This window comes from Heterocephalus glaber, unplaced genomic scaffold (genome assembly GCF_053883595.1).
Source record: "Heterocephalus glaber isolate CG9 unplaced genomic scaffold, H.glaber_assembly_v1.0 deba00000281, whole genome shotgun sequence".
NCBI classification, from domain to species: Eukaryota; Metazoa; Chordata; class Mammalia; order Rodentia; family Bathyergidae; genus Heterocephalus; species Heterocephalus glaber.
Window position 1 is genome coordinate 17,311,246 of NW_028258139.1, and position 27,401 is coordinate 17,338,646.

The window sequence follows — 27,401 nt, forward strand, 5'->3', positions numbered from 1 at the left end:
TGCCACTACTGTTTAAACTCTTCAATGAAATTGAAAGGGAAGCAATACTCCTGATTTCATTCCTGGAAGCAAGCATCACATCGATCCCCAAAGCACAGAAAGACCCAACTGAAAAAGAGAACTATAGGCCAATCTCACTAATGAACATAAGTACAAAAATCCTTAATAAGATACTGGTGAATAGAATGCAGAATAACATCAAGAAGATCATATACCCTAACCAAGTGGGATTCATCCCAGGGATGCAGGGATGTTTCAAAATACAGAAATCAATAAATGTAATACACTGTATCAATAGAGCCAAGGACAAAATACATATGATCATCTCAATAGATGCAGATAAAGCATTTGAGAAAATCCAACACGAATTTATGATAAAAAACCATACAAAAATTGGAATAGATGGTCTCTACTTTTATCTGATAAAAGCCATCTGTGATAAACTAACAGCCAATATCATATTAAATGGTCAAAAACTGAAATCCTTCACACTAAAAGCAGGAACAAGACAAGGATGTCCACTATCACTACTCCTGTTCAATATAGTTTCAGAAACATTAGCCACAGCAATTAGACAAGAGAAAGAAATAAAAGGAATAAAGATAGAAAATTAAGAAGTCATATTGTCATTATTTACAGGTAACATGATACTCTATATGGAAGATGATGAGAACTCCACCAAAAGTCTTCTAGACTTAACCAAATTCAGTGAAGTAGCTGGATACAAGGTCAACACACAAAAATCAATAACTTTCCTTTGCATGAACAGCAGATGTACTGAGAGAGAAATAGGGCAAACAATTCCTTTCACAATAGCATCCAAGAAACTGAAATGCCTAGGAACCAACCTAACAAAAGAAATCAAAGACCTCTTCCCTGAAAACTATAGAACTCTGAAAAGAGAGATTGAAGATGATATCACAAAATGGAAAGACATCCCTTTTTCCTGGGTAGGAAGAATCAACATAGTGAAAATGGCCATACTTCCAAAAGTGCTGTATAGACTGAATGCAATGCAATCCCAATTGAAATTTCAGCAGTATACTTTATGTACCTTGAGAAAACAATCTAAAAATTCATTTGGAACAAGAAGAGACCTAAAATAGCAAAAGCAATTCTAGGCAACAGAGACATGGCAGGGAGTATCACAACCCCCAACTTGAAACTATGCTATAAAGCTACTGTGACAAAAACAGAATGGTACTGGCAAAGAAACAGACCTGAGGACCAGTGGAACAGATTAGAAGATGCAGAAACAACTCCAGACACACTCAGCCACCTCATCTTTGACAAAGGAGCCAAACACCCTCACTAGAGGAAAGATAGCCTTTTTAATAAATGGTGCTGGCAAAATTGTCTTTCAACTTGCCAAAGATTAAAACTAGACCTATATCTGTCACTATGCACTAAACTAAAATTGAAATGGATTCAAGATCAAATATTAAAACAGTAACCCTGAACCAGCTGGAACAGAGGTTAAGTAGAACTCTTGAAGACATTGGTGCAGGAAAAGACTTCATGAGCAAAACCTCAGTTGCCCATGAACTAGCACAAAAAATCAACAAATGCAATCACTTCTCATTAAAAAGCTTCTGCACACCAAGAGAAACCACCAACAGTGTGAAGAGACAACACACAATGTGGGAAAAAATTTTCACCTGCTGTTCCTCAGGCAAAGGTCTACTATCTAGAATCTATAAAGAACTTAAAAAAAATCAGACTTCCAAAATTTAAAGACCCATTCAAAAAATAGGCATCTGAAAGGAACATGTATTTCTCAGGCAAAGAAATAGAAATATCAAATAAACATATGAAAAAATGTTCCACATCACTGGTCATTCGAGAGATGCAAATGAAAAGAACACTGAGATTCCACCTCACCCCAGAAAGAATGGATGCTATCAAGAAATCAACCAATAACAAATGCTGGCAGGGCTGTGGGGAAGGAGGAACATTGCTCCACTGATGATGGGAGTGTAGTCTAGTGCAACCACTGTGGAAATCAGTATGGAGATACCTCAAAAAACTAGGACTGGAAGTGCCATTTGAACCAGCTATTCCCCTGCTGAGTATCTTTCCCAAAGAAGTAAAAGAATCATACCACAGTGATATATGTGCACCCATGTTTATAGCAGCACAATTTGTAATAGGTAAAACTTGGAAGCAGCCCAACTGTCCATCAACTGGAGACTGGATACAGAAAATTTTTTAATAAAATGGAGTACTACTCCGCCATAAAAAATGAGAAATTAGAGACATTTGTAGCTAAATGGAAGCACACTGAGGTGATACTCTTAAGTGAAATAAATAGGACACACATGTAAATACAGAATAGTTTCTCTAGTGTGAGAAACTGAAAGTGTAAATAAGGACTAAAACATCTAATAGATAATGTGAAATAGGAAGAAAAGGGGTAAAGGGGATGGGGAAGTGGGAGGAGGAGGGGAAAGGAAAGCAGGGAATGGAATTAGTATGAGAAAAGGAAAAAAATTGAAACAAAGTCTTCCTAACTAGGGAGGGATGGATGGGTTGAAGGGAGGGCAGGTGAATGGGGAAAAAATAAGCACCAAGAGAGATTATGTAACGGTGCAAATTTCCAATGATCAATGTGATTGTATTATATATGTATAATGTACCAATAAAAATGGAAACCAACCAACAAACAAGAAAACTAATGGCAGCAAGATGTTTGTTTAATTTGTACGTGAGCCACACAGAAAGTGGAAATGGAAACAAAGCCCTTATATAAGAGAGTATATTGGAATTGTGATCACACAATATGATCAATGTTTACATTTTATTTATTTATTTATTGGTACCGGGATCAAACTCTGGACCTTTTGCTTGTGAGTGGAACTACTGAGGAAAGTCCCTGGCCCACATTTTTAAAAATTAGTACAGTAAGGAATATCGTTTACTCATGGTTCCAGAATTTTTCTGGTCTTCAAAATTGCCTTGGACATTTATAAGGTATGATGAGAAAACTGGAGTGAATATGTAAATTAAAACTGGCATTTAAAGACATATTTTCACTTATCCTCTTTGCAATCCTCCTTCTTGCTCTGAACACACTTACACCATCATTCTTGCCATTTTCTGAAGCACTGCTCTGTAAGTGCCCAGACAATGGTAGTGCCTTAGCACTGTTTGCGTGTTTGCTGCAGCCACCGTCAAAAGTTCCTCCACATCCAGCCCTTATAGGCACATGTGTAAAACACCACGAGGAGTCCTCTGGGCTGAACTGCTGTGTGGCTGAAGGTCCATCTCAGAGTTCACAAAGAAGTCTCCCTACACTGTGCAACTAAACAGGCTGCAAAATGAACTAATCCACCATTCCACTTGTTAGTCAAATTAAACCCAGCCACAGAGCACCTGTCATAAATACAGAGATATTTAAAACAAAGAATAGAATTTGAGTTGGCAGGAAAAGCAAGACAAATATACGAGAAGACAATAAATCTCAAAATCTCTTCAAATAAAAATAATATTAAATATATTGAACATTTTTTTATGTTCCTGATACTATACTATGACTTAAGTAAAGAAAGATAAGACATAGGCCCTTTCTTAAGAACTTCACACAAAGACTTCTCCACCCAGTGTAGGAAATACATTTTTGTATACATAATTACCTTGCAAAGGTCTACAGATGTGAGCAGTTGGGAGGCCTCAGTGGAAGGTGAAATTGACTCTCAGACAGGTATGAGAAAGTTTCAAGCAGGAAGTCCCATGAAGTAAAGATTTAGGGGATGGGTAAGGATTGATGGATGTATTAGGCATCCTGGGGCGTCTGGGTAGAGCAGCAGTTGCATTGCTGGTTCCAACACAGCAGGATCCGCTCTTAGGCCCTGGAGCACAGAGCTGATTTTAGGAGTTCTGAAAGTCTAGAATCACTCCTGAAGAATCTTAAGAGGAATAGGAGAGGATCAAAACAGCATTTTAAAAAGATCAATATTGAATGTGCCACAGACAGGTTAAGGGAAACAGCACTGTTATTGGGCAACCGGTTAAGAAATATCTCTATTTCATGCAGGAAATAGCTGGCTCTGGACTACGCTGGTGTGGGGGGTGAGGAGGACAGTAAGTGTAACTGGTAAACATGCACCGAGCATTTCTCTGACTTCTCCAACTCATCCCAACACTTAAAAATAATAGTGGTTCCCATACACAGCCCTTTGTTTTACATTTTCATCCATTTTAACTTCCCAACAATCCAACAAGATATATTCATTATTCCTCTTGTTTTGTGGAAAAGAAAACTGAGACATAGCTAGGTGGAGTCAACCTTCAAGGACAGTCCATAGAGAAGGGTAAAGTCAGATGTTGAGGTTAGGCAAGTTGCCCCAGCCTGTGGGTCTGTGTCCTTCTACAAACAGGAAATAAAACCACCACCCCAACAAAATCTAAAACCATACGGCTTGCACGGTTCAAAAGGGAAGTTTTTCAGGTTTTTCCTCCAAAATGTAGAAAATGCAGAGCCTTTTTATGACAGTTGCTTCTTGCTGCCACAGGATGTCACCATTGGAAACCTGCCTCCCAAAAGAAGAAGTGCTGGACTCTCTGCAGAAATCCCAAGGCCCTGTGGTTCTACAAGGGAGGGAGGGGAGGCAACCTCACCCCATACACTGGCGCTGAGCCTGGCCAGAGCACAGATCATCAATGGATAGCACCCTAGTCTGTGCCTCTGGGTGTCGCTTCCCAGCTTTAACTGTGCTCTGGGGCTGGGTCAGCTTGCTATGCTCCAATGTCCCCCTGTCCTGTCTATCACTGTTCACCTCAAAACATAAAGCTAGGGTGACACTCCTGCTTCTTGATGAACTAGATATCCCATGGGGCCTCTGCCATAGATGAATTTAAAAGCTACTCATGTGGTAGAATAGACAGTTGTTATTCTGAGATGAGGGGTGAAGGGGAGGGAGGGAGAGAGGGACTCAGGAGGGAGGCAGTGGCGGTGGGGAGAGAACAGAGAAAGAGACTAGGAAGGTTTGGGCCATGTTAGATTTCTGGATCCTGGGATTTTATAGGTGGGAGTCATCATTCCCCTGGAAAGAAGACAACTGTAAAATGCTATTTATGCTTTGGGTCAGTTCTCCTAGGCCCACCTTAGGGGCTTTTACTTCTAGACCTCATGCATCACCTAGTTGTTCTTGGCTCTATTCTGCAGCCCTCGGAAAATGCCAAATAGAGGTGGAGCACTGCATGGGGCCTGTCTACAAGGAGAGAGGGGGCCAGGAATTCTCTAAGTTTAGAGGCATCTCTTAGCTGGAAGAGCCACGAATTTCATGAGGATCCATCCATAAGCAGGGTTGGAAGAGGAAGATGCCACAGTAGAATTCATAATACAATTTTGCCACATAGAGAACTTGGGTTGGGTACAGATTTAGGACAATCCAGTTGGAGGCAGTCTCAAGGTTCATTGAAATACTGGTCACAAATATGTGTGTGTGTGTGTGTGTGTGTGTTTGTGTGTGTAATGTGTACTGTATATGCATCTGTTGTGGCTTGTCTCTAGATGTCCCCTGAAAGCCTCATGTGGTCATAGGTGGGGATTTTTGGAGGTGGCTCAATCTAGGGTGTGTGCTGCTGGGATCAAGGATGTGATGCTGGGATTGATTCATGGTGTGATGGTAGATTAAGTCTTCCCCACCCTGGTGTGAGTACTACTTGCCCTAAGGGTGGGTAGTCTGGATAAAATATAAGGGACAGAAAGAGGGTTACTGGTTGTCACTTGTAGCTTGCTGCTTTGCTGCGTTCTGCCTGCCATGAACTGTTTCTCCTCTGGGATGCCCCTCTGCCATACCATCCTGCCTTAAAGCCACCCAACTATGGACTGAAACCTCTACAAACTGTGAACCAAATACACATTTCCTCCTTTAAATTTGGGTGTTGAGTATTTTGTCTCAGCAAGGAGAAAAGTAACTAAGACAGCATCTATATTTTTTTAGTTTAAGATTTAAAATATTTTAATGAAGTTTACATTAAAAGTCTCATTTTGACCCAAAACTTGTTTCCTTATCCTCGCATAGCTAACAGCCATTTCTCCAAGTTTCTTACATAGCCTTCTAGCACATTTCTATGCCAGGCCAAGCAAATGTAAATTAACATGAATCTTTCTTTTGCAAGAGTGATCTTGTTTTAAACATGATTCTGCATTTTGATTTTTCACTTAATGCATCATGGAGCTCTTTTATTCAGACAGTTGAAATGCACCTCAGTGTAAATAAAACTATGAGTCTAGCATTTCCCCTCTGCCAGGGCCAAGTGAGTGCTGAGGAAATTGTTGGGGGCTTGTCCTGAATTAAAAATAAGATTTCTTAAAAATGCAATGTCAAATAGCAAACTAAATTTTGTATGATTTTGAGCACATTTTAAGGACAAGAGATTATAAAAGAAAGATATCAATTTCTCAATGGAGAAATAAATATTCACTTATTTGTCATTCAGCAAACATTTTCTGAAGACATACACTATTCAAGTCTTGGCCAGGTGCTTCACAGAGGACAAACCAAAAAGACAGATCAGAGCCTTCCTGTATTCTGGCCCCTGTCCCAAGGGCCTTCTCAGAATGCTCCTTTCTGCAATCTTAACACCTACTCTGTCCACTGCCACAGCTGACAAGTACTGGGATCTTTTCAACATTCTGATCCCCTTCCCTTTCCCCTGATTAAGTTCCTTCAGTGGTTCCCACAGTTCCAGGGGTCAAGTCCACCCCTTTTGCTCAGATGCCACAGCCCTTGATGTCCCCTGCCCTGCCTCACATTTCCTGGCATGCTTTGTCCCATTGTAAGATGTCAGTGTAGATCAAAACCCAGTCCTGCCTGTGCAGCCCTGAGGCCCTGCCTGCCTGATCTCTCATTCCGGAAGAGATATTCTTTCCACCTTCACATCTTCCCCTGCTAGTTATTTTACTATATTTAAAGTGTCTTTCACTATCCGTACCCCCAACCCCATCCCAACTGGATCGGAGACCACTCACACTGATTGTAATGCTTGGGGTGAGTTAGTGCGCCCCAGTGGAATGAATGGAGGACCACGCTTTTCCGTCCCAGCTGTGAGGCCATCCCTAAGAATGTCCAGTCGGTGGTGAGAACAAGAGAATTCCCATGTAACATGCTCTTCAAAGGATGCTCAAGTAGGTGGGAGTGTGCTTTCCTCCTCCTTGGGCAAAATACCGCACCTCCCTGAGAGGCCTGGAGGTCAGGCTTGCCAGTGCCTTGGCTGGTTGAGGACCACTGCTGATTCGGTATTGAGGTATGGATTGCTCAGGCTTTAAGCCTGTCAGGCATCTACTTGTTGTCCTGAGCTCCAAGTTTAACGCCCCCCCCCCCCCCCCCCCCCCCGCTCTGGACGTCTCTGGGTCTCCGGACCGAACCTGTCCTTGCACCTAGAGCTTCCAGCTCCAGGGCCATCCCGACCAGACTGAGCATGCTCGCGGCAGCCCGCGCCCTGGAGGGCCAGACATCAGGTCCAGCAGAGTGCGCCCTCCGCAGGCCGGGCGGGCAGGCGTCTTCGGCCTTGGGCCAGCCTGCCCGGGCTGAGGAGGCTTCTACAGCCGACTGGGCAGAAAAGGGACAAGTGAGGAGAGCAGAAGGGCCCCTCCCAGCCAGTCGCTCAGCCAACCCGCGGCGCGCAGGGTTGCGAGCGCCAAGCCCGCGCGGGCTGCGGGGAGCGCTCTCCAGGCCGCGAGGGCGTGCGGTGGCGCGGGGTCTGGCTGCGTCCCGAGCGGGAAGGAGAGGAGCAAGGGCGCGGAGGTGAGCACATCCTGGCAGCGCGAGCCTGAGCGCCAGTGCAGGCTCCAGGCGCCTCCTCTTTGGCAGAGGTGGCGGTGAATTCCCTCAAGCGATTCCCAACCTGGCCTCTTGGTGCCTTTCGTCGGGGCTTCCCGGAGGCCAGGGCCGGGCAGCTGTTGCACCGAGAGGGGGCAGCTGCGGAGTTCTGTAGCCATAGCAACCGCAGCAGCACCACCGCGGCAGCGGGGCGAGGGCAGCGTCCTCTCGCTCCGCCTCCGAGCAGCCGCGCCGTGGGGACCTGAGACTCGGCTCGCAGGTGCCGCGCGCGACCTCTTCCTTGGTCCGCCCACCGCTGCTGCGAGTGCTGGCTGCTGGAGAAGGAGAAAGGAGCATTGTGAGGCACCCAGAGCCGGAGCAGGGCCCCGGGAGGTGAGAGAGGAGAGCCCTGCAGTGGGAGACAGGTAGGTGGGAGCGCTCGGTCGGCAGCTGCAAAACTCCTCGGTGGCAGTGACGTTTTTCGAAGCGCGGTTGCTAGTTGGATGGCTTTCGATTACTGAACAGGGATTCTGCCGCGAAATGTGGTTCATGTCTCCTTTTGCCCATCTCTCTGTCCTCCAGTACTGGCCACATAGGGACAGTTCCTGGGAGGGCAAGAAGCATCCATGTGGTGGCCGGGGGACACGGGGTTAATGAAGTGGTCCTTCTACAAGTCCCACATGGAGCCAGTGGGGACACCTACAGAGCCTGTCAGTTCAGATCCTTTGAGCCAGTTAAGGAACCCAGGACAGGCTCCAGAGAAGGCAAGGCGGCGCTGGGGCAGAGTGGGCAGTGGTAGCCCTTCTCTGTCGTCCAGGCTGCCCCGAGACCTGTTCTTCCGGGACCTTGGTTAGGGCACAGGTTAGGGGGCGGGGAACTGCAGCTCAGCTGTGACAAGGAAAGGGACCGGAGTAAACACTGGCTCTTGATAGGTAAAACCAGCTTCAAACCCAGTCAGCAAAGGGAATAAGTAGATAAGGGAAATAGCAGTTGATATCGGCTTGGGCCCTGGGGGTGACCCTAGAGTTTATCCTGCTATTGGCATTGGCTGTTGGGAATGGGATGGGAACTGGAATCCAACTGTAAGGTAGCAGTCTGTTTTCTTTCTCTCACTTCCTTTCTAGCCTCTTCCCCATTGCACAGGGCAGTGACACCCTTTGCCTCTGGCTATTGGCAAAGTATCCACTTTCAGGCAGCTAGAGAATCCCACTTCAGCTGTCCTTGTGAACTGGGCGCGGGGGGGGGGGGGCTTGTTTTTCTTCAGGCTCCCATGCTTTTGATGCTAAGTGGTATTTCCCAGCCCAGGGACACCTGAGCTTCCATGCTGCACCTTCTGGTCTGAGAGAGGGCCAGAGGTTGGGTGTGATTATCAGTCATCTCAGGTGGAAGCAGAGCTCCATGAGAAGAGAAATACAGACAGGTGAGTAATATGGGTCTGAAAGCTCTTGCATATAGGTAAGTAGGTCTCTGGGCAATTTCCAGAACAGGCAGCCCTTGAGTTTGAAAGGGCTCTCCCTTTATATCCTGGCTCCAGGGGACTGCAGTGAGTCCCAGTTAAAAGGCTATGTTCTTTAATGGAGTTTTTAATTTATGATGTAGTTATGTTACCCAGAGGGAAGTGATTTGGCCAGCATGTCATCTGGGGATTTGTGTCATAATGAGAATGATATTACCATAAGCTAGGCAAGTGGTAAGGTGTAAGGAAAAGGGGACAAGATATGGGAGTCAGAGATGTGGATTTGAACTCTGGTTTCATCAACCAGCTGCTGTGTGACCTTGAGTCGTCCCACCTTGCTGAGGTTCTAGGTTCCTTTCTCTCATCTGTAGAATGGGACACTAACAATTCTAGGAGTTTATTAGGCTCTTACAATGATCAAATTGTAGAGTGGAGAGGATGGAGGGGAATGGCTTTTAAAAAAATGTTTCATGCAAATAAAAGGAATTATTGTTATGTTCTAAAGAAACTATTTCTTGGATCAGCAAATCATTAAACAGCCATTGGCTGTGAAAAGAGTAGAAATTTTAATGATACACAGCTGAAGCACAGTAGTTCAGTGATGAGAACAATATGAAGTGGTCTTTCTCAGGGGGAAAATGCTGCATGTTATCCTCTTTGCTTATGAGAGCTGAAGGTCAAGAGCTTTGCCTGTGAATGCAGTGTTGTTGGAAACTGTGAGTTCTGCTCATTGCAGGGTGGAACGAAGCATTTGGTAGGAGAAACAGAGATCCACACACAGGGGGTATTCATGTTCATGCTGGTTAGATGGATACATTGAACACACTGTGGGCTCCTTGGGGGCTTAGCTTTATCCATCTCTGTTGTCATCCTACGTTTACCAAATATTTGCTCAGTTTGATGAAAGTGACTGAAGACTTACAGCTTGAATTCCTTGCTGAGGGAATTGAAATTTCTGGAAAGATCTAGTGCTGTGTTGTATGATTCCCTGATGTTTTATACCCCTGATTTTGCTCAGGATGGCCTCTCTGCAGAGGTGGAACATTTCTCACTTCCTTCTTCCCTTAATGACCCAGTTCCTCCCAGGTTCTCCCCCTCTCTCTACTGCTTGAACAATGCTTTGGAGTCTGTTTCATGGCCATCTGTACTGTATCACTGCACACACACTGAGCCCCTCTCTAGACATAGTACTTCCTGAGGCCAGGGACCTCTGCCCCTTCCATCTTGGCTGTGGCCTGGTGCAGTCCCTCCCACACTGGATGATGCTGAATGGTCAAGTAGGCCTCATCTGCAATGTGACCACCTGAGCAGAGAGAGCATCACCAAGCCTGCCCTGACCCCTTCCTTGGCTTCAGGGAGAGCAGCAAACCTGAGGGGTGTTTGTTGGGTTGCTGTGCATTATTTTGGGTCATTCCACCTAAGCAGAGTGAAGGAGAACAGAAACATACTTTGCCCCAAAGTGTGCTTTCTTTGTTCAAGTGAGCAGCCCAGAATGGCTGTAATCTGGTGTGGAACAGGTTTCGTACAGCATTTGTTGAGAATCTCTGATGGAGTCTTTTATTTTAATTAATTATGTTAGTCCATGTTTTCAGTACGTGATGCTTACATTCAACTTGTGGGGTAGGTATGTTTGCTTAACATAACTGAATTCTTTTATTCCCATTCCCTTCCTTACCCACCTTCCTCTCTCCCTCCATCTCTAGATGCTACTTCTCCATTTTCATTATTATTGTTGTTACTATTTTTTACTTCATGCTCATGACATGTAATGATTACATGCACTGTGGGTAGTTGGTGCATGTAGGTGACACATCTTATGTTTTTAAGCCCCCTTTCCTCCCCCTCTCCTCCCCCATGATCCCGTGCTCCCCTTTCCATTTACAGAAGATCTATCTCCTTATTTCCTTCTGTCAGTCTTTTATTTTGCTCTTTATTTGTACTTTGACTTATTTAAATGGAGGAAATCATATGGGACTTAAGTTTTTGTGTCTGATTTATTTCACTTATCTTTATGTTTTCAATGTGTATTTTCCTACAAATGACTTGAATTTATCCTTCTTTGTAGGTGAGTAGTATTCCATTTGTATGGATATCACATTTTCTTTATCCATTCATCTCTTGCTGGGCATATAGGCTGCTTCCAAGCTTTGGTTAATATGAGATATGATGCTATAAGCATTGGTATGCATGTATCACTGTAATATGATTGATGTCTTCAGGTCTTTGGGAAGCTCCCTGTAAGGAGAATAGCAGGGTCAAATGGAATTTCTACTTTTAGTTTTTTGAGAAATTTTCATACAGATTTCATAATGGTTTTGCTAGTTCACATTTCCACCAACAATGTAGAAGGTCCCATTTTTACTGCAGCCATGTCAGCATTAGTCATTATTCCACATCTTCTTGATTGGCATTCTTTCTGGTATAAGATAAAATGCTAATATTGTGATTTGCAATGGTCAATATGTTTAACATTGTTTTATGTTTATTGGCCATTTGTACTTCTTTTACTGAGAAGTGTCACTTCATTTCAATTGTCTATTTTTATTGAGTGTTTTGGGGATCTAATTTTTTTGACTTATTTATGTAATCTGTGTATTAGGCCTCTGTCTCAGGAATAGCTAGGTTGTCTCTTCACTCTGCTCATTACTTCCTTATTATTTCCTTTGCTGTTATGTAGTATTTTACACTTAAAATGTATTTCACTCTCTTGAATTTCTTTCCTTGGTTCAGCTCTCATGTAATGGAAAAACACGTAACTTGGCTTAAGAAGGCCTAAATTCAGATCCAGATTCTAACAAGACCGGGAACTGGGGCAGTGGCTCTACTTGTGCCTCAGCGTCTGCATTTCTGAAATGTGGTTGGTTTGACCCATCTGAAAGAAATGCTGAGTGCTGGGAGTGAATTAATATCTATGTAGTAAAAACTTTTCATGAACTGTACAATATTCTACCCAAGCAATTGCTTTCTTTTACTTCTCTTTTGTTCCAGAGAATGAGCAAAATCTTTTTGCCTAATTACACAGCATGTGATGAGCTGGGCTTCCACTCTGACTCCTCCACTTATTAGTCCTGTTTCACCTTCAGCAAATCATCTTGTTGGCTTGACCATTTGCCTTCTTTGCATAATATTATAATGATAACCACCTTTCCAGATAGTTCTGGGGACATATACACGAGAAAAGAGCCATGTAATTGCTATATGATATAGTTGCCAATAATAGAAGGTTCTAGCATTTTAAAATATTCAAAACACATTTCCTACCCATATTTTACCTACCAGAGAAGGGGGGGAGAAAGTAAAAGAGACAGAGCAAGACAGAGAGAGAGAGTGATACAGAGAGAGACAGAGACAGTAAATGATAGGTAGGAATAGGTCATTTACTTATTTTCGGTTGATATGAAAGATTTCAGGGGGGAGCACAATAAACAAATGTTTAGATTCAGGGCCGGAGTCTATGGCTGACACTGGGTACAGGCTGTGTATCTCCATTCTGAATTTCAGTTTATTTGTCTACTAATGGCCTGGATGATTTCAGTGGTCCTGCCTGGCTCTCCTTACCTCACAGAAGTTACATTGATGGTACTCTATTCATCCTTTACCTCAAGGTTCATAGCCAGTCCATAATTATATGCTACCCATACCTCCATCACCAAATCTCTCTTCTTTTTGAATCTTTTTCAGACTCTAAGGCCAGTGTGCCAGGATGATCCTGGCACTTAGGGAGTTGCTGAATCCTCCATTCGATCCCTCCTGTTCAAGCCTCTTTCTTATCTCTCCCCAGGCAAGATGTTCTCTACTTTGCCCAACTTCGAAGTTCTCTTTCCTTCAGCACACAATAAACTGTATGTATGAAACCAGTTTTCCCCGAGAGCTGGTGGAAATTCATGATGCTACTGATAACTGGTTGAGCTTGCCCGACCCGGGTTGCTCAGCAATGTCAAATGTCTCTGCTAAAACATGAATCATTTCCAGGTGGGTGCACAGCAATCTTAGGAGTGATTACTGAGGGAGATTTCAGCATCACAAAGGAAACTGGTGCTCCAAGCCCGGCTCTGTGGCCTTCACCTCTGGTATGGAGAGTGACTCTGGTTTACCTGATGCAGGACATTTGCATAAGTAGCCCATGTGCCACGTCATTTGCATATGTGCCCTGCTGTGTGCCTCTCGTCATTCCAGACCCTGGGATCCAACCAGGAACTTGGCAAAGTCCTTGCCTTTCCAGATGTTATTATGTTCCTGTGGAATCAGACATGCAAACTCATGAGAACAAACCAGGCAATCTAGAGGTTTCTAGAGCCCAAAGAAGGGGCGCCTGACTCATTTCCTGGGAAGGTTTTCAAGATGGCTCCAGACAAGACATGGGGTCTGGGCTGAGGTCTGAAGGAATTTCCATAGGGAGACTAGAGGAGAGAGCAATCAGAAGGAAGGAGTTCATGAAAAAGATGACCTGGAAGCAAGAAGTGCTAGGATGTGATGTGGAAGAGCAGGGCTGGGACAGAGAGACAATGGTGTCCACTGGGGCTGGACATATACCTAAGGGGTGTATTTCCGACAATTTTGTGAGCCAGTCCACCGCGCACTTCCTCTCCTACGAAAGTCATAGGGAGCCATGGGATGTGTTGTAGTTGGGCAGAAACGCTCTCCGGCTTCATAGTATAGGCTAGATTAGGGAAGCCACATCAAGCAGAAGATACAATGGACTTTGAGGTGTCTTTGAAGATTGGCACTGGGATTCAGTCAATGGGAGTTGGGATGAAGAGAGAAGATGGACAAGAAGTAGTGTGAGATAGAATGTCAGAGAGGAAGAGTGTCAGATAGTTGAATATAGTGCATCATTTCTCAGACATGTCAGTGGAACACAATGGGACTTGGGACCATGGGTGCAGCTCAGGGAAGGGGGAGGAGGGACCATGGTTAACACCTGAGGTTTCTTTCCATCCCCACCACAGTTGCTCTGGTTCAAGTCCTTCCAGCTCTCACCTGGACAAATCAATCATACTCTGAGTTGGTGTTCTACCTTCTCCCTTCTTGTGTGCACAGGGGAGCCAGCCAGATAGCTGCAAAACTAGAACCAAGTCTGGCCCAAAGCCCTTCAGTGACTTCCCAACTCATAGATAAATCTGAAGCTCTTCCTACACTTCATATTTCTGCAAGCCTTGTGTGACTTTCACCCTGCTTCAGCCCTAAGCACCATCTCAGTCACAGTTTCTCCTGCTTTCCCCCACACCCACTCATCCTCACCCATTCTGGGTTCTCGCTGGACCTTCACTGGCACTTGGTACCCTCCTTCCTGGGTACCACTCAGGTAACAACACAATTGCCCCCGCTTTATTCTGGCTGCAGCTCAGATGCAGCTTACCATTCCTCGCCACCTGCTTCGGAAATAACATTCTCCTCCTTGGACGTATCTTTATCAGTTATCGTCCTTATCAGCATAATATTGTACAGTTCAGTGTGCAGTTCTCATTGGCAGAGCAGATCTTCTCATGTAATATATGTTCTTATATATTACAGGAGACTTTGAATAAATGAATGTAGGATGTTCAGGGTTCTAGGCTAGGTGCTATTCCCAACACTCACAGAGATGACTCAAGGGAAGAGCGATGATGTGTGCCCAAACAGTGGATTAAAAAAATGAAATGATTATTTATTACACCCCTACAATGTTTCAGGCGTGACTAGGCAGTTGACTAGCAAGAGCAAATCTCTTATGAGACATTTCTTTGGACAGTGAAAACTATAGATTTATTGTTAGAAGAGTCCTCAGCTAGGCATTGGGAGTTTGGGGCTGGCTGATGCTCACTTTTTTGATACTTTAGACATATTTCCTTCACTCCATGCTTTGATGGCTTGCTCTGTATTTTAATTGCAGGTATAGCTTTTTTCTTGGCTACATGATAGAGGAAAGATGTTTCTTTCTCCTTGAGGATTGTTTCTAATTTTGTTCTACTTCAGCAGATGTTGAAGTGATGTCATCGTCTCTAAGCTCCTTGTCTTCAGTTATGGAGAGAGAAGCCAGGGGAGGGTGTTGTCCAGGGTGGTGGGGCAGAGGAGATGGAGCTGAGTACTCTGCCTGTGAATGTTCCAGAGGCAGAGCTGGTGTCACCCCCTGGGGAAGCACTGAGCAGAGCCTTCCCTTCCGCAGGAAGTTCCTGTGTGGATGGAGTGAGCTCTGGGTGGAACAGTGTGGGGGACCTCACCTTCCACCTTTCTCAGACCTGCCTGCCCCTCCCAACTTAGTGTGGCTTGGTCGCCCTGTCTGCAGGACAGGGATCAGATCCACTGTGGAACCTCCATGGACACTTTAGCTGCTCAGCTCCCCAGTGAAACCCTTTTGGCTTCTGCTTCAGGGTGTTTCGCTTTTGTAGTTCAGACCTTGAGCTACTGCTAGACTGTACTTCTGTGAGCTTAAGACCTGGGTTTACATTCTGTGATAAGCTTGGTACCTGACAAGAAAACTGGATAAAAATCTAAGACAGATATTCCAGGATTAACTCTAAAATGATTTAGCTGTGTTCTTCTGGCAGGAGTTAACCATTTTTCCAAGGGTTCAGTGAAGGGGCTTGTACTCCATCTCTTAAGTGCCTATTGTGTCCAGTGCTCTGTTCCAGAAGCTCAGGAAGGTGGAGAAGGTAATATGCTTCTTTAGGAAGCATACCGTTTATGAAGAAGACAAACACGTAGAGAAGCAGTTGTTATACGCTTTGGCAAAGACTGTGATGGAGGTCAAACATCAGAGTGGAGAAGTACAACCGCAAACCCCAGCTGGGGGTACTAGTGGGATCTTGCTGGAGGATGAGGTATCTATGGTGAGACACAAATGACAAGCAGGAATTATATAGATAAACAAGAGATACAGAGTTGGCAAGGAAGAAGAAATGCCAGTGTGACGCTCAGGAGTGGGGTGCTGCACTAGACAGACAAATGTGTGACACAGAGCGTGTCTAGGGATAGAGCTGGAGACAATGGTGCAGAGTAAAATACCCAGAGGGGTAAGTAGAGGCTGTGCCATCCATGTCTGTGTCTCCTGTGAAAGAATTCCTTCTTTGTCTGGAAGCTTATGGAGTGGTAGCAAATTTTAAACTGGGAAGTGACAGATACACATATAAATTTGGAAACTATCCTTTCTGAGTACAGCTAGAGAACAGGAGAAGTTGGGAGGCTGGAGACTCAGTGGGAAGTTAGTAAGGGGAGTTAAAAAATGGCCCAAATGCAGGTCAAGGCAGTAGGAATGGAGACAGCGGAACAGAAGTGAGACCCAGAAGAATCTTAGGGCCTGTGAGATGACTCACCATCGAAGATGGAGATGGATGAAGCAAAAGGATTTCTGACTTGGTCTGGTGCATTGGCCTGTTGGTGTTCCTTGGCTGGCAGATACAATGGAAAGAACAGACTTCAGGGGGAAAAGATGAGTTCTGCTTTGTATAAGTATTTTTAGGTGTCTGAAGATAGCCATATGTATTTGGGTCAATTAGAGATCTCAGGCGTACTTGGCTGAATAGATAGTTGTAGGAAATCATTGGCACTTGGTAATTGAGGTAATTGAGGAGTGAAATTGATCACTCAATAGAAGTTTATACACTGAGGAAACAAAGTGTTCTTCAGGACCCACAAGGACTGCATCCCTGTCTATCCAAAACTAAAGCAAAATTGAAAAAAAACCACAAAAAAGGCCTTACAAACTATTTGGCTTCCTTTTGGTGTGGATGTTTTTTACTTGATGTTCACTTTCCTACTATGGCTCTGTCCTTCTCATCTTTTCCCCTTTTCAGAGATCTCTCTGGGCCACCCTAGTCAAATTGCCTCTTCTAGTATCCAGGTACAGGACTTGATTTATTCTTCTCCACAGGATTCATCTTATATTACTCTCTGTGTAGTATTACAGATGAATTGGTTTGTTTTACATAGATTGTCTCTTCTGGAAGATGGTAAGCTGCATAGTGCCAGGACTTTGTCAGGTCTATAGCCGCATCAAACACTTAGAATGCTTCCTGGCCTTCAATGAACATGGAAAACATATTTACCAAAAAACAAGTGAAAGAGTTAATACTAGAAATTGTGAACAATAAAATGAATCTTTTGTTTTTCACTTTTAAACCAGTAATTACAGCTCTTCTAAGAACCATTTACCATACCCACTGAGAACTTGGACTTTCACCTCAGGGACAATGGCAGCCTGCTCCCTGCTGCTGCTCCTTCTCCTGGGATGACCTGCCCTGCCCACATTCTAGGGAACCATGGCAAGTATCTTTGAAATTTCAGTTTAAATAGAAGAACAGACTTCCCTTTCTCTCCAAGGCCTAGGATGAGTACAAACATGCAGCAGGTGATTTCCACTCATGATACTCTGGTGAATGCAGGAGTGTGTTTTTGACCCCTTCCTGGAGACCAGCTCTGCTTGAGATCTGCGAATATGAGACATCTGTGCAATCACTCCACTGTGTTACTCAATCCAGAGATAAGATTTCCTGGACAATTGTTCTTACCCTTAATTATGTCAAGGATCACTTTGAATATCTGATGAAATCTACAACCACTCTTAGAAAAAATAAAGTAGCAGTTGTATCAGGAGCACTATCTCCTGCAGTTCCCCCATGGTGGCAGCTAAGAATACATGTCGCAGAGAAAGGATGGCCTTCCTTAGGTATCTGCCAGCATCTCTGCATGGGATGCCACGTGGTGGGACAGCTGCATTCTCTGGGGAGAATCAGCAGAGTTGGACTTCTGAGCATGCATGAGGCAGGTCTTCACAATGAGAGAGCACAGGCATCAGAGTGAAGTACACTGTGCTTTCACTCCACTTCTGATCATTGTGACCAACAGGTTTCATTTTTCTAAGACTTTTTCAATGAAATATTGAAAGTCTTGCATGTTGGGCACTGCTTAGTCTTGGACAACAGGCAGATTAGGCCAGCCTAGTTCTGACACTTTGTGGGCCAGGGAAGTTCCTTGGTTTTTGTGGAGTGGTCTTGCCAATTCTTTGTCTTAGGTCAGGTTCCTGAGAGGTAGGGCTGGAAATGTGAGTAATTGCTTTCATTTGAAGGGAGAGAAGGAGCAAAAGAGGCAGAGGGAGAGTGAGAGCCATCAAGAGAGAAAGAGGGAGAGAGAGATTGAAAGAAGAGAAAAGGATTAGGCAAGAAGGGTGTAGACCTGAGTGCTGCCTGGAAGGGGTTTAGCTGAGCACTCAGGAATGCTCTGGTCCAACAAAGCCCACAGCATTTCTTTCTAGAAGCAAAGGTCCAGGATGTCATTATTGCAGAGGATCTGACTTTGGCAGCATATCTTCTCAGGCATTTCTGGGAAAACAGCTTCTATTGACCAAGGACAACTTTCAGAAGAACAGAGCTGTTATTAGCCAACACAGCAGCTGGGTGACGGGTGCACCAGGGTGGAATACTCATGGAATCCATTGTATTCTAATTGCTGCTTCCACTAGAGCCATCCAAGCCTTGTCTTAAGACAAACCAATTCTCAAAGGCTGCTTCAATGGGGCTTACAGCACTCAGCTTGGGCCTCTCTTCTATCCTTTTAGAATGTCTATTCCCTTAAGGAAAGAACCAGGAAAACACACTCTAAGAAGGATTGCCCTAAACCTTACAGGAACCTGATCCCTGCTGGATCCCTTCCCAATTTAGCTATACCTCCTGCTCATCTCTTTAAAGCATCTTTGCAATGTGGCCCCAGATGCACTGGTACCTACCAGCCCAGCTAGGCTTCACTAAGCATCTGTTCATGTGATCTTCATCCATTGAGTATTTAGGTACCTAGACCATGGTTTTATTCAACACTTAAGTGCTACCTGCATTTTGGGTGACTCCCAAGTCCACATACATGACCTTTGGGGCTTCCTGGTCTATGTCTTTTCAGCTCAGTTAGTGTTGCTTCTACTCAACACAGCTACATAGGTCTCCTATTATACTTGCTGTCTGTCCTGGTAATCTGTTGAACACAACCTTTTCTCCTAGCTTGCTCATGGATTTTTATATTGTTTCCATTCTGTGATTTTTTTAGCTACCTCTGGCCAAATTGTTCTCCTCTTTCTCTCAACCCATTAGTCTTACTTTTCTGTAACTTTTTTCCTTACTCACATGGCTTTTATGAAATACAATTTCAGCAACACTGTTCCACCTGGTTGGAACCTCAACTTTTCTCTGATATATTGTAAGACTTTAGTCATGTTCCCTAACCTGTATTGATCTTAGTTTCTTTATCTCTAAAATAATGAATATAGGCAACCTATGAGGAATTGTTAATGAAAATTACATGAAACAAAATTCAGAACATCTACTGTAATACTTTGTACATAGTAGGAGATCTTAGTGCTTATTCTGATTAAAGGATTATCTCAATACTCTAATATCAACTAAGATGGATTCTGAGGCATCTGGGTGAGCCCTTCCTTGAATGGTAACACTTTATGGATGGACCAGGGGACACTGTTAGATGGGACCTTGGGACCTTGACTGAAAGACTCTGGAGATGTCCATGGCTTGGGTTCTCTGAGGCCATCCACACTCAGTAATAACTTATGATCAGACATGAGGCAGTGAATCATCATAAAAAAATAAATTACAATCTGTAAACTCTACCGGAATAAGACAGAAGGGGATAATTTCTAATATAAGTTCTACCAGAAATTGCTGAAATTAAAATGACAGTATTTACTGTTTGAAGCATTTGGTGTTAGTTATCTGCAAATTAATTTCTGGTACACACATCATCACAGCTGAGGTATTACTGCAGGGGAAAGCAGGCAGCTGAACTGGTGGATTTTGTGAAGTCTTGTTGATTTTCAATGAAAATATAAAATGTACTGAGGAATAAATTGCCATCTTTAGTTTGTTTAAAGAAAATGTATAAAGACAAGATTATCTTTGGAGTATTATGCCTAAGGTAGAATTCATCAAGCCTGGTATTTTAATGTGTCAGCTTCTGTTGGCCCTTTGGGAGAATAAAATAAATATTAATATAATGTCTTCTGAAATATAAAATGAGGTTCCTCTGGTTTTCTTTTCTCCCTTTGTTTTGAAAGCATGTTTATTCTGAAAACAAGGAATGATCATGAAATCATCTTTAAGTGACAAATTACCACTTGATTACAAGATGGTGTGGATGAGTGGGAAAGGAAAGCTCATTCTGAGTCCCTACTACGTGCTAAGGAGTAAAAAAGTACTTTCCTAAGTGAAACAAGAGTTACTACTAGGTCCAGTTAAAGATGAAATTGAGACAAAGAGAAGGCAAAGAATCTGCTCATAGTCACACAACTAGTCAGAGTGGAAGCCAGAACCTGACCACAGATTGGTTGGTTTCTAAATCTTATTCCTTCCTGCCTTTCGGGAGGAGTCCCTTGTGCAAAGTTTTTAAAACCTGGCCATAGATCACAAAGGCTAAACAAAAGAAAAAACAAACAAAAAACCCCAAAGCAAAAACCAAACCAAACCTAAGAAACAAAAACAAAAATGAAAACAAAACCTCACAAACCTCTTAAGTATCCAAGAGTTTTGTCTTTTAATCAGCCAGCTAGATGAGTTTGGAAAAGTGATAGAACTTCTGTTTAGCTTGGAGGAGGTAATTTGTTTAAGGAGTTCCTTCAGTGACTCCCAATGCCTGGTCTGTTTCCACTGCCTTTTGATTCTGGAGCGTGTGTGAAGATTGCGAACATGCATACTCTGAAAGACATTTCGTAGAATTAGGAGCCTACTCAAGTTTTTTTTAAAAAAGGAAATAAAAATAAAACCAAGATAAACTGTGTTTCCCCTAAGTATTCAGGTAAGAAGTGAAAATTTTAGAGTTTTTTCAGTTTTGATTATCTTGAACCAAAATAAATGAACATGTCTTTACTGATACTTGCAGATCTGCCCTTTCACTACTAATTCAGCGTCCCTCTGGGTATTTCAATTCAAAATTCAGTGATAAATGTATATGCCTAAACTTCTAGGTTACTGGATTATATGGTGTGCATCTAGACTTAAGAATCAATATGGCACTTTAAGATGCATCTCATTTTAAGTTAAAACTGAGGCTGGGATGACATCAGTGGGATATAAGGAGTGGCTCATCCTGGAGCCCATAGAGGAGGGAAAGTGTGCACTGGGCTGGAACTTTCCTTCACAGGTATTTTTGGGTTCCAGAGTTTGGCTTGTAGGAGGATAGAGGGTGATGTTTCTCCACCAGTGGACTGGTGGGTTATTTATAATTTTAGTACGTTATCACCTCCCATCTCTCTCTCTCTCTCTCTCTCTCTCTCACACACACACACACACACACACACACTCACAGACTGCACCACTACTACCACCGGCTTCATTTAGACACCCTCCTCACTAATTCAGATGAAATTACGTTGTCTTATCTTCTGCACATCCTTTGCCCACCTGTCAGGTGGTTGAATGCAGCATCTTCCTCTGGGATCCCACAACTGGGATTGTAAACACAGTGTTATGTGGGCTTAGCTGGACCACAGCATCAAGTAATAAGAGGCTGGAGTGTGTTAAGGCAAAGGATTTCTCAAAGCCTAGCTCCTACCCTGGTTAGCCATGTTTCCATGACCAGATTGCTCAACCTGTCTGGACCTCTGTTTCTTCATTTATGAAATTGACGTTAAAACATTTTGGGTTTTTCTTTTTGTTAGCATTAAGAAACAAACAGGAGTACAATGATTAGAACTGTGCCCAACCCACTGCAAGACTCAATCAATGTTACCCTCTGCATTTTAAGCATTAACTTAAATCTATCTTGATCTTGTATTTGGACAGCAAATTTACTTTTCAAGTTTTATTCATGATACTTGAAATAGTCTCATTCATTTATTAAACCAAACTTCACAGAAGCATCTAAACCTAGGCACTATCTTGTCGCAAGTTTTGTAGGGAAATGAAATTTCTTTCTTTTTTTTTTTTTTTTTGGTACTGGGGATCAAACTCCAGAACTCATGCTTGCAAGGCAGATAGCCGCACCACTGAGCCAAATCCCTGGCAAAAGAGTTTTTTTTTTGAAGGATCGAACTTGGGACCTTGTGCTTGTGAGGCAGGCAACAGAACCACTGAGATAAATCCCCGGCCCTGGAAAAGAAGTTTCTTGAGCTATGGAATGGATGCTTAGAAAAGATGAGATGTATGGATGGATGGATCTAAGATGGATTCATGAACAGACAAATAGTTGGATAAGTACTTAGATGAATACTTGGAATAAATAGTCAGTAAACTGAAGCTTAAAGAGTGAAAAATATTCTTATAAATATGAGTGCCCTAAGGCAAGAGTATTGTGCTTGAATATGAAAATGTAAAATGAAGAGACCTAGTATGAATGGATAGAAGAATTTCTGAAGCCTGTTAAGTGGGTTTACTTCTAACTTTACTATTGGCTTTGGTCTTAACCTATTTGAGCATGAATTCTTTCGTCAAAGAATGACATTAATCATATGCTTACCCACTTCTAAGGATTCAATTAGTATATCAACAGCATTTAAACTGTGACTGACATGCTATATATAAGCACTGTAAAGTGTAAACTATTATTATTACATAGAACAAGGGACTGACTACATATCCTGCAGAGTCTGTACAGAATGAAAATATGGAGCCCTTTCTTAAAATTATTGCCATATCAAGATCATGATAACAGAGCATTTAACAGAAGCTGGTTTCTTCTAAGCACATCAGGTACCCTCTGTGACTATGCAGGTGACGTTGTAAAACTGGCTGTGGGAACTCTCATTTACCTGAATTTCAAAAGTTCTCAAGAACCAAAGGCATTTCTAAGCAGGCTTCTGATGTCCTCTGGCTATATGTTTAGCAAATCTTGGCCTGATTTCTCTCTCTCTTACCCCTCTCCATGTTATGAAGATCTCTTACACACCTTGTTGACTCCAACAAGTTCAGAAATATATTCAGTGTTGTAATTCCACAACCATGTTCCTACCTCCTCTGCTGAAGTTACATTGGCTCCACCCGCTCCTCCTCCTTCTTCAGCCTGGGAACCTTCTCTGCATTTTTCAGTCACAACTCAGATATCACCTTTGTTGTGGAATGAGCTACTCAGCCCATCAGGCTGGTTACATAGGCTGCATGGACGTCCATCATTCAGTGAATAGTTCCATGCTTACTTTCTCTAGACTTTGAGCTCCTCTTTGGAGTGGTCACCTTGGACCCCCATCCAGTGACTGCCTATTCCAATCATCCCTTTGCATCTTTGTTGTGACACTGTCAAATGCACAATTTCAATGGAGAAGTCTTGGTTTTTGGAGAACTATTCACTGGTGGCAGGGAGAAAGCACATGCATGGACTGGATAGTACTGGCGCAGATGCAAAGTAGAGACTGATAATAATGGAGCTTCAGGGCTTAGTCTACTCAGAGAGGAGCAGGAACAAAAGCTGTGCTGAGACTCAGTTTAATGTCACACAGCCAAGGTGACCAGTGGGAAGTAAGAACTGAAGGTCTAGACTCTCAAGACTATTCTAAAATGCACCCTGTCCAAGCCATGGTTTGCTCAAAGGAATGAAGCAGCACCTGGTTCTTTCTCTAGAGACACTTTTCTGTGTTAGCTCGTCTGCCTTGGCTCTGATATACCAGAAATAACATCAAACAAATTGACCTAACAGATGCAGGCAGAGTGTCTTGATTTATAAATTCCTAGCTGTGTTTTAACTTTGGCACTCATTAGCTCTGAATGAAAAACATATTTCACCTCTCTGAATTTATTTCCTCATCTTTAAAATGAGGGCAAGATTGCTTTTGTTATAAATGGCCCAGAAGAATAAATGACAAAACCACTGCACGCACAGACTCAACAAAATGTCAAACACAGGTACACAAAACAAAATGCTTGAGAAGGAAAAGTTATTTGATTATCAAGAGAAGCTGAATCAAGTATGTCGTATGTGCTGTGGCTCTGTTGAGAGTATGGCATACTCCATTTCTCCTAGATCTGAAGTTCTTCCAGGGGGAAGTGTAAGGAGAAGCCAGAAGTCACAAGCAGCAGTTTCTTCTTTTTAAATTTCTTTTCTGAAATATGTACCTCAACACATATTCATTCAACATACATGGGTTTTCACATGTGATCTCTTCAATAGCTTTACGAGATAAATATATCCATTCAGTTCTCTTTCACAAGTGAAGATTCTGAAGCTCAGAAAGATTGACTGCTTTGCAAGGAGTCCCACTGATCAGCCACAGAACCCAGTTCTCACTCAGGGTTTTCTGACCCCAAAGCTTTTGCAGGAGGCTGATAGAAAATAGAGATGAGGTCAGAGTGCTCACAGAGCAACGTGGACCTGAACGAGTTGGCTTGCTTCTCCTAGGATCAAGTTGGCTATTTCAAACATGACAGTAGATGTGGTGACAATTCCTAATGTTCTTTCTGCACAGCTTTCCTCTGTGATGAAATAATTTCTCTTTGTTTTGAATGTGTTCCTTTCACTGAAGCACTTTCATTTTCTTCTTACTCTTCTATATCCTTTATTTCTTTTTTCCCTTTTAGTGTGGTTATTTGTCATAGTCACTTTCTCATCTCTGGGACAAAACACCCGACACCCACAACTTGAAAAAGGAGAGGTTTATTTTCAATCACATTTTCAACCCATGGTTGGCTGGCTCCAAGGCGGAAACAGCATGGCGGAGGGGTCTGGGCAGAGGACACCCGCTCACCCATTGGGAGCCAGGAAGCAGAGAGAGAAGGGAGGAGCTGGAAGGCCAGAACACCCCCCAAGTCACTTGCCCAGTGGTCCGCCTCCAACCAGGGCTCACCTCCTAGTAGCTCCTTCAGTTACTGCACTCATCAATGGATGAATCTACTAATGAATATATCACTCCCAGATCCAAACACATCCCAAACACATGAGGCTTTTGGGGGACACTTTAGTTCTAAACCATGACAGTATTCATTTGCATTAATTTTTTTTCCTATTGGGCTATAGGCAACTTGAAGACCGAACTCCTTTAGTAGCCCGCGTTTTCTGTACCATAGGTACCCGTATTTAGTATTTATACAACCTAGTTGTGCAATTAAGATTCTATTGTATAAACTGAGGGTCTCATCATGCCAAATACAAATGGTTTCGAGTCAGACAGATTATAGAGGTATTGAGTATGTGAGGTTACCCCTCAGCTACAGTCAGGCTGAGAGCTGGTCCCCAAGACAGGCTCTCCCAAGCCAAGCTCTGGCTGTGAAAAACAGCTTACTTCTCTCCAGTTCTCACTTGTCCCAAGGAGCCCTGGTGGAATTTGCATAAGAAGATGAGATTGTCAAAGACAGTGGAACCAGAGCTAAACTCCTGGAGACCCTGGACAGATCCGGGAACAGTGGCATTATTCAGCTGTATTTGTTATTGTCACAGTTCTTCCAGCACAGTGTTGCCTGCTGAGAACCTGCTCCACTTGGAAAGTTACTGCCCCAGGATCTCACAGTGCTCAGAAACAGTCTTTCTCAAGTAGGCTTTGATTTTGTCTAATGGGGTAAGCTCCAGGGGATAAATATCAGGCAGTATTTTGATGGAAAAATTAGGGACACAGGGAGACCATTTGATTTTGCACCATTTTGGTACTGAGACTTCATAATGCTTTATAATTGAGAGCCAAGAACAAAAGGCCTGACTTTCATCCAGAAGAAATTACTGAGCAGCTAACTTAGGCCAAGTTCAGTGCTGAAGATGCAAAGATAAAACCACAACTCCCACCACTATTATTGTTATCATTGTCCTGATAACTGGCATTTATTGAACCTGTTTTAACAGGCATTATGCTGAGCACTTTGAATGCATTATCTGTTTACTCTGCAGGGTGCTTAATTCCGAGGATGTGGGATACTGTGATACAACAGGAAATAAATAGTTTTGTCTCAGTCCTCAGTTATTGGCACAAAGCTCCTAAAATTCTTATGATTTCCCAAGTAATAAGAGCAATAAAAGTGAAGGAAGCACCTTTTGTTAATTACAACAGCTCCTTTTGGCCACACTTGAGTTGATTATACTGAAATGACTTAAAGAAAGAACTAGTCATGTGATTAGTGAGTTGGAACTATCAGACTCTCACCTCAACCTTTGGAGAGAGAAAAAGAGAGGCAGTAGAGATTGACTTAGTGATTTAATCATGTGTGCCTACAGAATGAAGCCTACACAAACCCCCGAAGGTTGGGTTTGGAGGAATGCCAGGTTGGTGAACACGTAGAGGTACAGGGAGGGCCTGACTGGACAGGGACACACAGGCTCCACACCCTTCCCTCACACTTTACTATATACATTTATTTCATCTCTTCTAGTAAAGTATTGAAGCTGAGAAGAGGGTCAGGGAAACCTCGGTTTTATTTATTTTTTTACCACCTCTTTCTTCCTCTTCCTCTATATGCACCTGAGGTGGGGCACTTTCTACATGCAGTTCAGTGGCTCTTGGAGCCATGTTACCTGGTCTCTTAGGGTTATCCCTATTTTGCAGATAAAAAATTAAAGGAAATAAGGTCTTGGGGGTTGGAGGCCATTGATTTCCATGCACTTTAAGCACTGTGTTGAAAGTCTGATAAGGCAAGTCACTGCTCTCTAGTGTTTCGAGTATTGGAGGCAAAGACAAGAAGACAAGTGACCAAAAAAATATCTAAAAGCAATTTGTGTGTTTCTGTGGCACAAGCAGGGAAAGAATACTTTCTGGAATTTCAAGGGAGGGAGGAAATCTGGAGTCAGAGCTGGTTTCACAGAGCAGGGCTATGCTTCACTGTGTCCATAGGATAGGGGGAGAGCTTCAAGTGAGTTTGGGGAGGAAAAGCCATCTAAAGTAGTGCAAAGGCAAGGATTTTCAGCAAAGGATGGGGGTTCCAGGAGACCTGCTCATAGGGCAGAGGCAGGACTTATAAATGACACAGTAAGCAGACACTGGGATAAAAAGGAGTTGGGAGTGGGTTCAGATTTATCTTGTAGGGGAGCAAGTTATGTAGAGTTGTGTGCAATTCAAACTGAGTTTAGCTGCAATAACACAAACTTCATGACAGTGGCTTATCTGCATGGTGTTTACTTTTCTGAAGTAACAGTAGGTCCAGCTCGTATACTTACCTGCAGGAAACCATTAAGAATCCAGGATTTCCAAACTTGCTGCTCTGTGCTTTTAGCAAGGGTCTTTCACTTCTAGCCTCATGATCATGAGGTTTGTGTTCTACTATCTGACATAGTGTCCGTATATATAGGAAGGATTTGGG

The 27,401-nt window shown here is 43.2% G+C and overlaps 1 protein-coding gene across 6 annotated transcripts in view; it reads left to right on the forward strand.

Annotated features, from left to right (window-relative positions):
- Window positions 1–7,637: 7,637 nt before the first annotated feature.
- The window catches only part of Fam135b (family with sequence similarity 135 member B), a 318,048-nt gene continuing 298,284 nt past the window's right edge, over window positions 7,638–27,401 (forward strand). For 3 of the 6 annotated variants that reach the window (XR_002391948.2, XM_004837905.4, XM_087187332.1), the window contains exon 1: window positions 7,638–8,191. The gene's annotated coding sequence lies outside the window, so the exon portion shown is untranslated. Of the gene's footprint in view, window positions 8,192–9,061; window positions 9,187–27,401 lie in introns of those variants that run through there. The other 3 variants (XM_004837906.3, XM_004837907.4, XM_087187318.1) reach the window with 3 other exon arrangements.